This window comes from Nicotiana tomentosiformis, chromosome 1 (genome assembly GCF_000390325.3).
Source record: "Nicotiana tomentosiformis chromosome 1, ASM39032v3, whole genome shotgun sequence".
Taxonomy (NCBI): domain Eukaryota; kingdom Viridiplantae; phylum Streptophyta; class Magnoliopsida; order Solanales; family Solanaceae; genus Nicotiana; species Nicotiana tomentosiformis.
Genome location: NC_090812.1, coordinates 82,499,611 through 82,516,050, shown reverse-complemented (window position 1 = coordinate 82,516,050; position 16,440 = coordinate 82,499,611). Strand labels below are relative to the sequence as shown.

Sequence of the window (16,440 nt, the reverse complement as noted above, 5' to 3'; positions counted from 1 at the left end):
TTTATTGATGGACTTGCTCAGCCTATCAGATTGCAGATGGCTAAGGAGACTGGGAGTGAGATTTCTTTTCTGGCGGCTGCCAATATTGCCAGGCGAGTTGAGATGGTTTTAGCTCAGGGGAGTGGTCAGGGGTCTGACAAGAAGCCTCGTCACTCCGGTGGATTCAGTGGAGCCTCATCTGGAGGCCAGGGTACTTATGGCAGAGGCCATCCTCCCAGGCCATTTCATTCAGCACTCCAGGCATCCCACGGTGCCTCAGGTGGTCGTGGCCCTCATATGCATTATTCCGACCAGCTAGCCTACAGTGCACCACCAGCCCCTATTAGTGCACCTCCGCTTCAGAGTTTTCAGGGTAGTTACTCAGGTCGACAGGGTCAGTTTCACGGCTAACAGTCATAACAACTGAGGTCTTGTTATACTTGTGGTGATCCGAGGCACATTGCTAGATTTTGCCCTCAGACATCGGGAAACTCACAACATCAGGGTTCTCGTGCCATGGTTCCGACACCAGTTGCTGCACCATCTGCTCATCCAGCCAGAGGCAGGGGTCAGGCAGCTAGAGGTAGGGGCTAGACTGTTAGAGGTGGAGGTCAGGCCGTTAGAGGTGGAGACCAACCAGCTAGAGGCCGTCCCAAGGACGTAGTTTAGGGCGGTGGGGCCCAACCCCTGTGTTATGCTTTTCCAAATAAGGCTGAGTCATCTGATGCCATTATTACATGTACTGTTTCAGTTTGCAGTAGGGATGCTTCAGTTCTACTTGACCTGGGATCTACTTACTTCTATGTGTCATCCTACTTTGCTTCCTATTTGGCCGTGCCTCGTGATTCTTTGAGTGCTCCTGTGTATGTGTCCACACTAGTGGGAGATGATATTGTTATAGGTCGTGTTTATCATTCATGCGTGGTCACCATTGGGAGCCTTGAGACTTGGTTGATTTTGATGTCATTCTGGGTATGGATTGGCTGTCGCCTTATCATGCTATATTAGATTATCACGCCAAGACGGTGACCTTAGCCTTGACGGGGTTGCCTCGATTAGAGTGGAGAGGGACTCCTGGCCATTTTACCAGCAGGGTTATCTCTTATGTGAAGGCTCGGCATATGGTCGAGAAGGGGTGTCTAGCTTATTTGACTTATGTCCACGATTCTAGTGTGGAGGTTCCTTCCATGGATTCAGTGCCGATTGTTCGTGAGTTTCCAGAGGTGTTTCCTGCAGATCTGCCGGGGATGCTACCCGACAGGGATATTGATTCCTGCATTGATTTGGCTTCGGGCACTCAGCCCATTTCCATTCCGCCATACCGCATGGCCCCGCCAGAGTTGAAAGAATTAAAGGAACAGTTGTAAGATCTGCTTGATAAGGGCTTCATTAGACCTAGTGTCTCATCCTGGGGTGCACCTGTGTTGTTTGTGACGAAGAAAGATGGATCGATGAAAATGTGTATAGATTATCGGCAATTGAACAAGGTCACCATCAAGAAAAAATATCCATTGCCAAGGATTGATGATTTATTTGATCAGCTTCAGGGTGCCAAGGTGTTTTAGAAGATTGATTTGCGATTTGGCTACCATCAGTTGAGGATTAGGGCATCCGATGTCCCTAAGATAGCTTTTCGGACTCGGTATGGGCATTATGAGTTTCTAGTGACGTCATTTGGGCTGACAAATGACCCAACAACATTCATGGAATTGATGAACTGGGTGTTCAAGCCGTACTTGGATTCCTTCATGATTGTATTTATTGACGATATCTTGATATACTCCCGCAACCGAGAGGAGCATGAGCAGCATCTTCGGATCGTTCTTCAGACTCTGAGAGACAACCAATTGTATGCTAAGTTCTAAAAATGCGAGTTTTGGTTGAGTTCAGTTGCTTTCTTGGGTCACGTTGTATCAGCATAGGGAATTCAGGTGGATCCTAAGAAGATTGAGGCAGTTCAGAACTGGCCTAGACCCACATCACTTACAGAGATCCGTATTTTTTTGGGATTGGCGAGTTATTACTGTCAGTTTGTGGAGGGGTTCTCATTTATAGCAGCCCCGTTGACCAGGTTAACCCAGAAGGGTGCCCCGTTTAGATGGTCGGACAAGTGTGAGGCAAGCTTTCAGAAGCTCAAGACTACTTTGACTACGGCACCGGTATTGGTGTTACCCTCAGGTTCAGGATCCTATACAGTATATTGTGACGCATCTCATATTGGTCTGGGTGCGGTATTGATGCAGGGTGGCAAGGTTATTGCATATGCTTCATGGCAGTTGAAGGTTCACGAGAAGAATTACCATGCCCATGACTTAGAGTTGGCAGCCATTGTTCATGCGCTGAAGATTTGAGGCACTATCTTTACGGTGTGCCATGTGAGGTATTCGCGGATCATCGGAGCTTGCAGTATTTGTTCAAGCAGAAGGAGCTCAATTTGAGGCAGAGGAGGTGGTTGGAGCTATTGAAAGACTATGATATCACCATATTGTATCATCCCAGGAAGGCCAATGTGGTGGCCGATACTTTGAGTAGAAAGTCAGCTAGTATGGGTAGCCTTGCATACATTCCAATTGGTGAGAGACCGCTTGTACTAGATGTTCAGGCTTTGGCCAATCAATTTGTGAGGTTGGATGTTTTTGAGCCCAGTCGTATTCTAGCTTATACCGTCGCTCGGTCTTCGTTGTTTGAGCACATCAGGGAGCGGCAGTATGATGACCCTCATTTGCTTGTCCTTAGGGACATGATGCAGCACAGTGATGCCAAGCAAGTTACTATTGGAGATGATGGAGTTTTGAGAACGCAGGGTCGTATTTGTGTGCCTAATGCGGATGGACTTTGTGAGTTGATTCTTGAGGAGGCCCACAATTCTCGGTATTCTATCCATCCGGGCGCCGCCAAGATGCATCAGGACTTGCGGCAGCATTACTGGTGGAGGAGAATGAAGAAGGATGTAGTTGCTTATGTAGCTCGGTGTCTAAATTGTCAGCAAGTAAAGTACGAGCATCATAGACCTGATGGTTTGCTTCAGAAGATAGAGATTCCTGAGTGGAAGTGGGAGCGTATCACTATGGATTTCGTTGTTGGACTCCCACGGACTCAGAGGAAGTTCGATGCCATTTGGGTCATTGTGGAAAAGCTGACTAAGTCAGCGCACTTCATTCCTATTGCAGTTTCATATTCTTCAGAGTGGTTGGCCGAGATTTATATCCGCGAGATCGTCTGTCTTCACGGTGTGCCCATATCTATCATATCTGATCGGGGCACGTAGTTTACCTCGCACTTCTGGAGAGCAGTACAGCATGAGTTGGGCACGCGGGTTGAGTTGAGCACACGTTTCATCCTCAGACAGACGGATAGTCCGAGCGCACTATTCAGGTCTTGGAGGATATGCTCCGCGCATGTGTTATAGACTCTGGAGGATCGTGGGATCAGTCCTTGCCCCTTGCAGAGTTCGCCTACAACAACAACTACCAGTCAAGCATTCAGATGGCTCCATATGAGGCACTATATAGTAGACGGTGTCGATCGTCGGTCGGATGGTTTGAGCCGGGGAGGCTCAGTTATTGGGTACAGATTTGGTACAGGATGCCTTGGACAAGGTTAAGATTATTCAGGATGGACTTCGCACAACTCAGTCCAGGCAGAAGAGTTATGCCGACCGTAGAGTTCGTGATGTTGCATTCATGGTCGTGGAGAGAGTGTTGCTTCGGGTATCACCCATGAAGGGTGTAATGAGGTTCGGAAAAAAGGGTAAGTTGAGCCCTAAGTATATCGGATCTTTTGAGATTCTGGAGAGAGTGGGAGAGGTAGCTTACAAGCTTAAATTGCCACCGGGGTTATCATCAGTTCATCCGGTGTTCCATGTGTCCATGATTCAAAAGTATCACAGTGATCCGTCCCATGTGTTAGATTTCAGCTCTGTCCAGTTGGACAAGGATTTGACTTACGAGGAGGAGCTAGTGGCCATTCTAGCCTGGCAGGTTTGCCAGTTGAGATCAAAGAGTTATCCTTCAGTTCGAGTACAGTGGAGAGGTCAGCCCATCGAGGAAGCTACTTGGGAGTTCAAGTCAGACATGCGGAGTAGATATCCATATCTTTTCACCAGCCTAGTTACTTTTCTATGTCCGTCCGAGGACGAACAGTTGTTTAGAGGTGGAGGATGTGATGACCTATCGGGCCCGATAGGTCATCTTATATTTTAGAACCTAATTCTGTGTTTCGAGGTCTCAAATACCTCATCTTAGCCTTCCTCGAATTGCGTGCATAGTTCGAGTGTTCTTTCGGAAGGCTTATATGTTAAAAGCTGATAAATAGAGAATTTTTGCCTTAAAAATAAATTTAAGCTGACTTCGATCAATATTTTTAGCAAACGGACCCGGATCCGGACACGTGTTTTGATGGTCTCGGTGGGTCCGTAATGAAATATGGCACTTGGGCATATGCCCGGAATTGAAATCCGAGGTCCCTAGCTTGAGATATGAATATTTGTTGAAAATTGAATGACTGAAAATCTAATGGTTTTAAGAATTTGGTTTATGTTTGGCCTTGTGGATATCGGGTCCGTATTTTGGTTCTGGAGCTCAGTACACGTTCATTATAATATTTAAGACTTGTTTGTGAAATTGAAACAGAGTTGGTTTGACGTGATTCGGACGTCCGGTTGTGAAAATAGAAATTTTAAAGCTCTCTTGAAAATTTCATTCAATTTGATGTTCAATTCGTAGTTTTAGGTGTTATATTGGCGATTTGATCGCGTGAGCAAGTTCGTATGATGTTTAGGACTTGTGTGCATGTTTGGTCTGAAGCCTCGAGGGCTCGGGTAAGTTTTGGATAGGCTACAGGGTGTTTGGACTTAGAAAATCTGGTATTTTTGCTGCAGCAGCTGTTCTGGTGTTTTCTTCTTCGCATTCGCAAAAATACTCTCGTGAACGCGAAGGGTAAGCTGGTCAGGGTGATGAGTTTTTCCTCTTCGCGCATGAGAAGGCCTAGTCGCGATCGTGGAGTGATGGGAGCTTTACCCTTCACGAACGAGACCGGCTCATCGCGAACGCATAGCATTTGGGACATAGGGATGGGTTAGACTTTCCTTCTACGCGAACACGAGTACGGGCTCGCGAACGCGAAGGCTAGGGGGCATAGCCTTCATGAACACAGTGAGGGTTTCGCGACCGCATAAACCTAGCAGGGAAGCTCTTCGTGAACGTGATAGTGTCCTCACGAACGCGATGAACACTGTCGCCCAGTTCATAAAACAGTCCCAAAACGGGACTTAAGCCATTCTTTCACATTTTCAAAAGCTAGACGGCCTAGAGGCGATTTTCAAAAGACATTTTCTTCCCCAAAGTGTTGGTAAGTGATTCTAAACCACATTCTTTCAATTTGCCATTACATTTTATGAATTTTCAACCTAAAATCTAAGGTTTTCATGGTGGAGTTGGGGATTTTTGGGTAGAAACTAGGGATTTCAAAATTTGGGGATTTAAACCTCAAATTGAGGTCGGATTCCAAAACCAATTATATATCCGGGCTCGGGGGTGAATGGGTAAATGAATTTTTGTCCGAACCTCGAGTTTTGACCAAGAGGGCCCGGGGTCGGTTTTTGACTTTCTGGGGGAAAGTTTGGGAATCTAAATTTATGCAATGTAATTGATTCCTTTAGCAATATTTGATATTATTAAGTCATTTTTGAATAGATACGAGTGGTTTGGAGGTGGATTCTAGAGGAAAAGCTGTGATTGAGTATTGAGTGGCCTTCGGAGCGAGGTATGTGTCGTGGTTAACCTTGGCTTGAGGGATTAGGCATTATTCGCTTATTTGCTACGTGTTTTTATGTTGACTACAACGTATAGGTGAGGTGACGAGTACCTATGTATTGCTGTCGAGTCATAACATGCGAGTGAGTCTTATTTTTGTAATCGTGGTATTCCTTGATCATATTGTTCATGATTAGACTAGATATTCGCTATGTTGAACAACTCTTATTATGTTTTACGGAAATTGGTATTGATTAAGTATTGGCTCAAAGTTGAGGTTAGTAACGTGGAATTGAATGTTGAAGTAAGACTTGTTCTTGATATTTCTATCTCCCTGTTGTTATTATTCATTGTCTTGGTGAGGGAGAGTGTTAAAGCACGAGGGGTGATGCCGTGCAACGTTTGTGAGTGAGTGATAATGCATGAAGGGTGATTCCGTGTCGTTTCTATTGTTTCTTATGGTGAGGTTCAGAGTTAATGCACGGAGGGTGATACCGTGCCGTTTCTATTGTTTCTTATGGTGAGGTTGAGAGTAAAGGCATGAAGGATGATGCCGTGCACTTTCCTTTACTATGTTTACTTGTTTCTTTCTGTTAAAGATATATCGATTGATCATGTTCTCATTCCTGTTGTGATTCCTTGCCATGTAATCCCCTCAGCATGTCTCCTTCCCAATATTTTTTGCCTTGCTTCTTTAATTGTTGTTATGGTTATATGTATTGATATATTGTACAAGTTTATTTGTAGGTGTCTTATCCTAGCCTCGTCACTACTTTGCCGAGGTTAGACTCAACACTTACCAGTACATGGGGTCGGTTGTACTGATACTGCACTCTGTACTTTCTGTGCAGATTTTGGTACCGGACCGAGTTGACCCTGAGTCTAGCTGCTGGCTTGATCCGTTTGGAGACCCAAGGTAGTCCTGTTGGCGTCTGCAGGCCCTGGCGTCCCCTTCTATGCATTTCCTTTACTATTTCATTTGTATCAAAAACAGTTGTATTTCCTTCAGACATTTACTTGTAGTGAAATCTTAGAAGTTCGTAAATTATGACTCTAGATCCGGATGGTAGTAATTAATGCAGTTTTTATATTATTACGCACTCATTATATTTCATCTTAGCTAATTTGCTGTTATTTATTGAATGGAATAAGGATTGGTTTAATGATTTTCTAACGTTGGCTTACCTAGCAAGTGAAATGTTAGGCGCCATCAAGGTCCCGACGGTGGGAATTCTGGGTCGTGACACTTTGAAACATCTAACCTCACGAACTGATTAGCCAAAGTCTAAACATCTGCAGCTAACGGTCTCTCACCAACCAGAATATACGCTAGACTGCCCATACTCACAACCTTTCTACTCAAAGCATCAGCCACCACATTGGCCTTTCCGGGGTGATACAAAATAGTGATATCATAATCTTTCAACAACTCCAACCATTTTCTCTGCCTCAAATTGAGATCTTTTTGCCTGAACAGATACTGCAGACAACGATAATCAGTAAATACCTCACACGAGACACCGTAAAGGTAATGTCTCCAAATCTTCAAAGCATGAACAATGGCTGCCAATTCTAAGTCATGAACAAGATAATTCTTCTCGTGAACTTTAAATTGCCGTGACGCATATGCAATCACCCTGCCATCTTGCATCAATACCTCACCAAGCCCAACGCGAGATGCATCACAATACACCGTATAAGATCCTGAACTTGTGGGTAATACCAACACTGGCGATGTAGTCAAAGCGGTATTGAACTTCTAAAAGCTCAACTCACCCTCGCCTGGCCATCTAAATAGGGCACCCTTCTAGGTCAATCTGGTCTTAATAGTTGTTCATAATCAATTACAAAATTGTCAATTAACCTCATGTTAACAAAAATATCGTTGCAAACCTTCACAATACTGATAACGAGATGCGAGGCATGAAGACCTCATAATTATTTACCCGAATTAACGAGTAACATTTAACGCTACCTGGGGGAGCACCTACCTCGTAGGTTAAAACTCAATAATTACAAACACGAATTTGGAAAATATGCATAGAGAATTTCATACAAGAATTTTCAAATAAGCCTAACAGGCATGACTCCCTATTAGTACTATAGTACAAATTTAATTTCACAAGGGAGAGCTTAAACACAAGAATTTTCATCACAAGGATCTCGTCCTTATATAACTTCCACCGCAGCTCGTAGCCCAATTTAAACATATCAATTTATATTAAAATATGAGGATCTCGTCCTCAGTTCTGAATCACAAGTAATATGCACATCGTGCCAATCGAAAATTTCCATTTTCTCCATTTAAATAATTTCGGTTACCCAAAATCACAACACATAATAAACCCCACACCGGTAGGGCATATAATTCATAATTTGTAATTAATTATCCAAATATTACATCAAAACTTACCGAAATGAGTACCATAAAGCCACCTTTAGCCTCACAGCTCTTATTAGTGACCAACACGGAATGATAGGCGTAGTTATCTCCATAAAATATCCCAAAAAGAGTAAACACATAAGTAGATTATAGAATTACGAAGCTCACTCATAAGTGGAGCACAATAGGATGACTCGTCTCGATACTCAGAATCGAATCAAGTTAAGGAAATTATTCCTTTAAATTAAATCGAGGTCATACCTGTAATGACACCATCTGATGTAGCGACCTCCGCCATACCATAAAATAATTTTATCAACAGCTGGGCCTCCACCTCTAGGACGCCTTCTACCCACCTATCCTCCACCCCTAACTGGTCGTATGGGTGGTGTAGTAACTGCAATGGGCACGTAGCCTGAGTGCTTTGATGAAATATATCTCTCCCAAGTCTGGGACAATTTTCTCATGATGTGCCTAGTATCACCGCATTCATAAGAACCCCTTTGCGGGTTTGGCTTCTCATACTGAGTATGTGCCAGATAACCGGAATAACCATTGTAGGAAATTCATGTCAGCGGTGCATTAAAAGAACTTACTGGAGTACCCCGAGTAATCCGATGTGCGAACTGGGCTGGCCGACTGCCCGAGTCCCCGTCATAATGATTTATACTCGCAGAGTAGAATCCACTGAATCCTCCAGAACCTCGAGACGTCTTGGTCTCCTCAGTTTCCTTTTTCCTCACCCCGAACACGTTCTAATAACTTGGAAATTTCTACCACTAGCGGAAATGAAGTATCAGCCTGTAGCTCCTAAGTCGTACAAAATTTTACGATCATAATTGAGTCCTTTAATGAGCCTATGGACTCGCTCTCTGGCTGTAGGAAGCAAAGTAAGAATATGGCGGGCTACTTATTGAACCTGATGGCATATTCTGACACCGTCATGGTGACCTTATGCAACCGTTCAAACCCTATGCGCCACGCATTATGGAGAGTCCGAGAAAAAACTCTTTCAAAAGCATTTCTGAGAACTGAGCCAAGTGGACGGTGTTGCATTGGCTGGTCTGCCCTCTCCATAGGCTTGCCACGAACACCGATGGAGAATTATCTCTCCCAAGGCCGATTTCTTCTTTGGGGTAACCCTCACCCCTATTTATACACAACGGTCACAAAAATAGAGCTCCATACAGACAAATCTTGGCATGAACCACATAGTCCAGAATCTCGTCAACCACTATACTTCCTCCGAAGCACCCCAAAATCTGCAACTATGACGTCCACGCTGAGTAGACCTTCTGTAAATTTAAAGTTGTTTCTCTAACTCCTTTGGTACTGATATAACACATGACCCCAAAATCCATCCATTGATAGTGGACTCCCCCAACTCGGCGCGAATTCATAGTTCACCACGTCCGATGATCCACAATATTAACCTTCACAGCTCGTATAAATTAACCAGATGCCAAGGTCCGTTGGGCCCCCCAAATGATTTACTGGGTGATCTCTCAATACGTCCGCATCTTCAGTTGGAACCACACGTTGAGGTAATGTTTGAGCATCTCTGGCTCCCTCGTAGTCCATCTGCGGCATCACAAACCGTCGATGCACAACTGATACCGAGTGCACAATGTCATACGCGAGTGGATACAAAGGAATATGAGATATATGTTTCAAGCTAAATCAGTGCCGCACGATAAGGAATGAAAGAAGTGGAGTTATTCCTAAACTCTGTAGCCTCTGGAAGATAAGTACAAACGTCTCTGTACCAATCCTTCAGACTCTACTATGCTTACTCGTGACTCGTGAGACCTATGTAACCTAGTGCTCTGATACCAACTGCCACGACCCGAAATTCCCATCTTCGGAACTGTGATGGCACCTAACATTTCACTTACTAGGCAAGCCAACGTTAGAATATAATTTGCCATTTTAACAAAATTTTAAATTTATTAATAACAAGGAAACAAATGCGGAAATAAAGTCTGAAATAAAGAGAATAATCCATAATAATCGCGATGTCTAAATACCATCCCAGAACTGGAGTCACAAGTTCACGAGCTTCTAGAATAATACAAATAAAGGTCTGAATAAAATTCAAGCTGTTTGAAATATAATACACAGTTGAGATAAGATAGAAGGGGACTTCAGCACTGCGAACGCTGTGCAGTTATACCTCAAATCTCCACTGGAAGCTGTATCCGTGCAAATCTACGGTATGCCACTGGGACCCACTCCAAAATCTTCACAAGAAGTGTAGAGTGTAGTATCAGTACAACCGACCCCATGTACTGGTAAGTGCCGAGCCTAACCTCGATGAAGTAGTGACGAGGCTATGACAAGACACGTACGTAATCAACCTGTACAAGTATATACAAATACAAAGTAGCAATGATACAATAAATAACAATTTATAAATTGGGAGGGAACATGCAAAGGGGAATGATATAATAATTTCAGCAGGAGATGTATCACTTAGCAGTCAATTAATTCATCAACAATAAAATAAGCAAATGATAATATGAAAATGGCACGACACCACCCTTCGTGCTTTTACTCTCATTTGGCACGGCATCACCCTTCGTGCTTTTACACTCTCTGAAAATGACACGGCATCACCCTTCATGCTTTTGCACTCACACATGGCACGGCAACACCTTTCGTGCTTTTACACTCACAAATGGCACGACAACACCCTTCGTGCTTTTACACTCACAAATGGCACGACAACACCCTTCGTGCTTTTACACTCACAAATGGCACGACAACACCCTTCATGCTTTTACACTCTTTCTTACCATGAAAATAATAATATAAATTCGAAAGAGTATTTAAATGCTGGGATATACACTTATCAATCAATTCAATACCAAAATACTGACTTCACCTTCTAAAATATTCAACAATAATTAAATGAATAATAATTTCACGAATAATGATCAAATAATCAATAATAAACTTAAGCAGGAATATCTTAATTAAATAGACAAATTATTCACAATAAACAAATTCCACCCGCATGCTTTGACTCAACCACAACGCATAAGTACTCGTCACCTCATATATACGTTGTACCCGCACATTGAATCATGTAGCAAATAGACAAATAAGTCCTACTCCCTCAAGTCAAGGTTAACCACGACACTTACCTCGCTTTGCAACCAAATTCAAGAATCCAATAAACCTTTGCCTCGCGAATTAGCATCCGGAATCCTCAAATCTAGTCATAAACAATTCAATATATTCAATAACATTTATTGGAATTAATTCCATAAGAAAATACTAATTTTCCAAAAAAATTCAAAATTTAGCTCAAAAATCGCCCGTGGGGCCCACGTCTTGAAATCCGACGAAATCCACAAAATCCAACAACCCATTCAATTACGAGTCCAACCATACTAGTTCCACTCAAATCCGACTTCGAATCGACATTCAAATTCCAAAATTTCATTTTATGAAATTTCTACAATTTCCCCCAAATTTCCATCTCAAAATACTAATTGGATGATGAAAACAATGATATATTCATGTATGTTAACCAAATCTGAGTTAGAATCACTTACTGATATATTCATGTATGTTAACCGAGCTCCCAAAATTCAAATGTGAAATAATACCCAAACCCTCGATTTTATAATACACAATCTGACCCCTTATTGTGCTGACCGCACAATTTCTGTGCGGTCCGCACATTCCAGGTTCTGCGGTTGCACTCCAAATTGTGCGGCCATAATTCAACACCCTACACTACTGGGCTTTAGTCAAATGCCCATAACATTCTCTACATATGTCCAAATGATGATTTGTTTACCTTTCTGGAAACTAGACACAAAGGGCTACAACTTTTATTTTTTAATCATCTCTGAATTCCTTGTGGATCAAAATATATAAGCTTCCGAAGCCGGACCATCGAACCTGTAGAACCCCTGATGTGCGGCCGCACACAAAATTGTGCGGTCCGCACTTTTCCTCTGGAGTGCGGCCGCACACAAAATTGTGCGATCCGCACTTGTCCTCTGCGGTCCGCACTTGTCCTCTGAAGTGCGGCCGCACTCAAAATTGTGCGGTCCGCACTTTTCCTTTGCGGTCCGCACCAGAACAATACTAGAGTGCCGAAATGCCAGGACATCGCTCAAAACTCACCCCGAAACTCACCGAGCCACTCGGGATCCCATTGAAATATACCAACAAGTTCCATAACATATCACGAACCTACTCGAGGCCTCAAATCACATCAAAACAACGAATCACACCTCAAATCAAAGTCTATGAACTTTGAACTTTCCAATTCTATATCTTATGCCGAAACACATCAAGTCAATCCGGAATGACTTCAAATTTTGTACACAAGTCATAAATGACATAACGGACCTATGAAAATTTTCAGAACTCGAATCCGACCCTGATATCAATAAAAGTCAATTTGTGGTCAAACTTTGAAATCTTTAAGCCTTTAGGCTTCTAGTTTTCGCCAACTGGCGATGATTTAAGTTAGGTACCTTCAAATTAAATTCTGGGCATATGCCCAAGTCCCAAATCACGATATGGATCTACCGGAACTGTCGAAATACTAATCCGAGTCTGTTTGCTCAAAATATTGACCAAAGTCAACTTAATTGAGTTTTAAAGCTCTATTTCACATTTTAATCCTTTTTCATATAAAAACTTTTCGAAAAATTATACGGACTACGCACGTAAGTCGAGGAATGATAAATAGTACTTTTTGAGGTCTTAGAACACATAATTAATTATCAAATTTAAAGATGACCTTTTGGGTCATCACAGAATATAATATCCACAACATAAGTTCTTATCATGGTAGAGCAACCAAATCATCAGAAGGAAACATACCCAAGGAACATCACCGATGATGAAGTCTTAGGTAAGATATCATCAAATTTCATATCTATAAACTATAAGTACATAATAGTATTATCTAACTAACATGACTAAATTTATTATTTTGCAGGTTCAGATGATGATGTTTGGTCAGTTTGAATTCACGTATTATGCTAATGTAATAACATATTGCGTCATTTTAATAATTGTAGCGTTATATATGATTGTTGTAGAATTTATATTTCTCTAATTAATTAAATTTGGTATCCTTTCATATAAAGAATTGACTAAAACTTCAGGTGTTATTATTCACATGCAACGCACGTTCATAGAAACTAGTATTATTATAAAAGCATGAATACAATATCGGTTTATAAAAATAACCTTATAATATTAAGCATAATAACTCATAATAAAAAGGACATAACCGAAATTCTAAATATTAGACTTACAATCCTATTAATTTTAGGACATAATACTACACGTTAGGAATCCTACATGATTACCTTTAGGAATCCAATTAGTATAATTACTTTCGGGCTGTCTAATTCATATAAAATTGAACAAGTAAATATCTTTAATCATGTAATCCTATTACTAATTTAATTTGAAAAAGTATTATAATGTTCTACTATTACTTATTTAATTTGAGAATGTATTATATTGTCCAAATCCATTTAGAACAAAGAGAGCCTATATTATTATAAAAGCATAAATACAATATTAATATACCAAAGTAGCATTAAAATATTAAATGGAAGAACTCATAGGGAAATGATATAACTGCAATAACCTATTTTTTTGGACTACGATACCCTTTATGCTAATTTTAAATATTTAAGATTTTAAAATTAATAAAATTTGGTCTAATAAATTCTTATATAAAATATATAGGAAGCTTTATAAAATTAATTTCATAAGAATTGTCACGACCCAAAATCCACTATTGGTCGTGATGACGCCTAGTGCCACCGTCAGGCAAGCCAACATTGATTAATCAACTTAGTTACTCATTGTATTACTTTTGAAATCATAATTTCCATTAACTAAACCGTATGAAATAAAATTTATTGGGTGAAAATGATAATAATTACGTGAAATACCATACTAAACATCCAGTAGGAACCCCCAAAATCTGGTGTCACAAGTGCATGGGTATTTACTAAGGAGTACAGTAATAATACAATATATGTCTATAATGTAAATAAGACAAGCTAAAATAAACGGTACGATGGAGACTCTGTGGACTGAAATGCGTAGCCTAGGATACATATCACATGAAGTCTCCTCGATAGCTGAACCTACGCGCCAAGATGATCATCAAATGGACCTGGCAGATCCTGCTCATTTAGTGCAGAAGTGCAGCATGAGTACGTAAATCAATGTGTACCCAGTAAGTATCTAGCCTAACCCCAGAGAAGTAGTGACGAGGGATCGACATCGACACTTACTAGAGGTTCAATAAAACAATATAGTAAAGCATATGCAGATATGAAGCACATAACGATAATGGGATAAATCTGTAAGTTACAAAATCTTCCAAATATTTCGTTTAAAGTATGGTTTTTCTCAATCTTGTGTTCTACCTTAAAAACTCAGAAAAATGTCAAGTACCAATATCAAATGAATAAGGAATACCATATAAAATGACGGGCATAAGTGGAAAATAATCTCGTGAATACTCGGACTACCAGCGATATAACGCACGACTATGTCGAGATCGTTCGGCCCGATCCAGAATAATGTGTACACTGTCGAGGGTCGAGCTGCACGAACCATAAGTGCATCTATTATACTTCCGAGGCGTTCGCCCGCTCCACAAGAAAGGAAGGAAATTATCGAATTACGAGACACATGCTTACTATACAGCTGTAATGACCCGACCGGTTGTTTTGAGCATTTACGCTCCTTTCAACTATTTGAAGTCTTGAATAACTTCCTACTAGGTATTATGACTTGTGTGAATTGTCGGTTTTGGTTTTAAGGTATTTCGGAGTTAGCTTGGAAGAATAAATTTCATGTTGGAAGCTTAAGTTGAAATAGTTGACTGGATGTTGACTTATGTGTAAACGACCCCGGAATAGAGCTTTGATGATTTAAATAGCTTCGTATGATGATTTTGGACTTAGGAGTGTGTCCGGGAAATTGTTTGGAGGTCCGTAGTGGAATTAGGCTTGAAATGGTGAAAGTTGAATTTTTAGGAAGTTTGACCGGGGAGTTAACTTTTTGATATCGGGGTCGGAATCCAGTTCTTAAAATTTTCATAGTTCCGTTATGTCATTTATGACTTGTGTGCAAACTTTGAGGTCAATCAGAATTGATTTGATAGGTTTCGGCAGTGAATGTAGAAGTTGGAAATTCTTAAGTTCCTTAAGCTTGAATTGGGGTTTGATTCATGGTTTTGGCATTGTTTGATATGATTTGAGGTTTTGACTAAGTCCGTATGATGTTATAGGACTTGTTGGTATGATTTGACGGGTCCCGAGGGGCTTGGGTGCATTTTTTTGGATCATTGGTTGAGAGACTAGTAAGGTTAAAAAATTTGGGAGTTTAACCATGGTCAATATCGGGTCAAGACGACCTCTTTTTAGTGTTTTGAGTTCGCGAGCAGCTCCGTAGCATGTTTTATGATTGAAATTCATATATAGTTTGTGTCCGGGAGGTTTATGGTGAGTTTCGGATGGTTAATAGATCAAAATTTGGACTTTAACAGCTACTGGAAATTTATGTTGATGAAAAAATCGAGGTCATGAAAATTGAGGTCATAAAGGCCAAGGACCGAAGACCGAATACCGAAGGCCGAGGGCCTGAACAGAACTGTAAGTTATAAAGCAGGGGACTTCGTCCCATTTTTAATTTTTGTCAAATTGGAGCTTGGGGAGAGGCGATTTTTGGGAGGTTTTCATAGAAAACATCGGGGTAAGTGTTCTTAACTCAATTATGGTTAGATTACTCAAATCCATCATTTGTTTTCACCATTTAATTAGTGTTTTGAGATTGAAATTTGGGAAAATTTTAGAAATTTCATAGAAACAAATTTTTGGGATTTCGGTATCGATTCAGAGTCATATTTGAGTGAAACTATTATGGTTGGACTCGTAATTGAATGGGTTGTCAGATTTTGTGAGGTTCACCGGATTCCGAGACATGGGCCCCACAATGATATTTGGAGTGTAATTTCGGATTTTTATGGAAAATTAGCGTTTTCTTATAGAATTAATTCCAATAAATTTTATTGACTGAATTGAATTATTTATGGCTAGATTCGAGGCGTTTGGAGCCAATTCACAAGGCAAAGGCATACCAGAGTAAAGAATTACACAGTTTGGAGTAAGTAACACTTCTAAACTTGGTTCTGAGGGTATGAATCCCCGAATTTGGTATGATATAAATTGTTTGGAGGTGATACTCACGATAGGTGATGAACACATGGACGTGCACCATATACATTATATCTTGAATAAATCCTGTGCAGTTGTATGATTAATG

The 16,440-nt window shown here is 41.0% G+C and overlaps 1 pseudogene; it reads left to right on the top strand.

Annotated features, from left to right (window-relative positions):
* The first annotated feature begins 495 nt into the window (after positions 1-495).
* On the top strand, positions 496-2,736 carry LOC138907050 (uncharacterized; annotated as a pseudogene).
* The last annotated feature ends 13,704 nt before the right edge of the window (positions 2,737-16,440 follow it).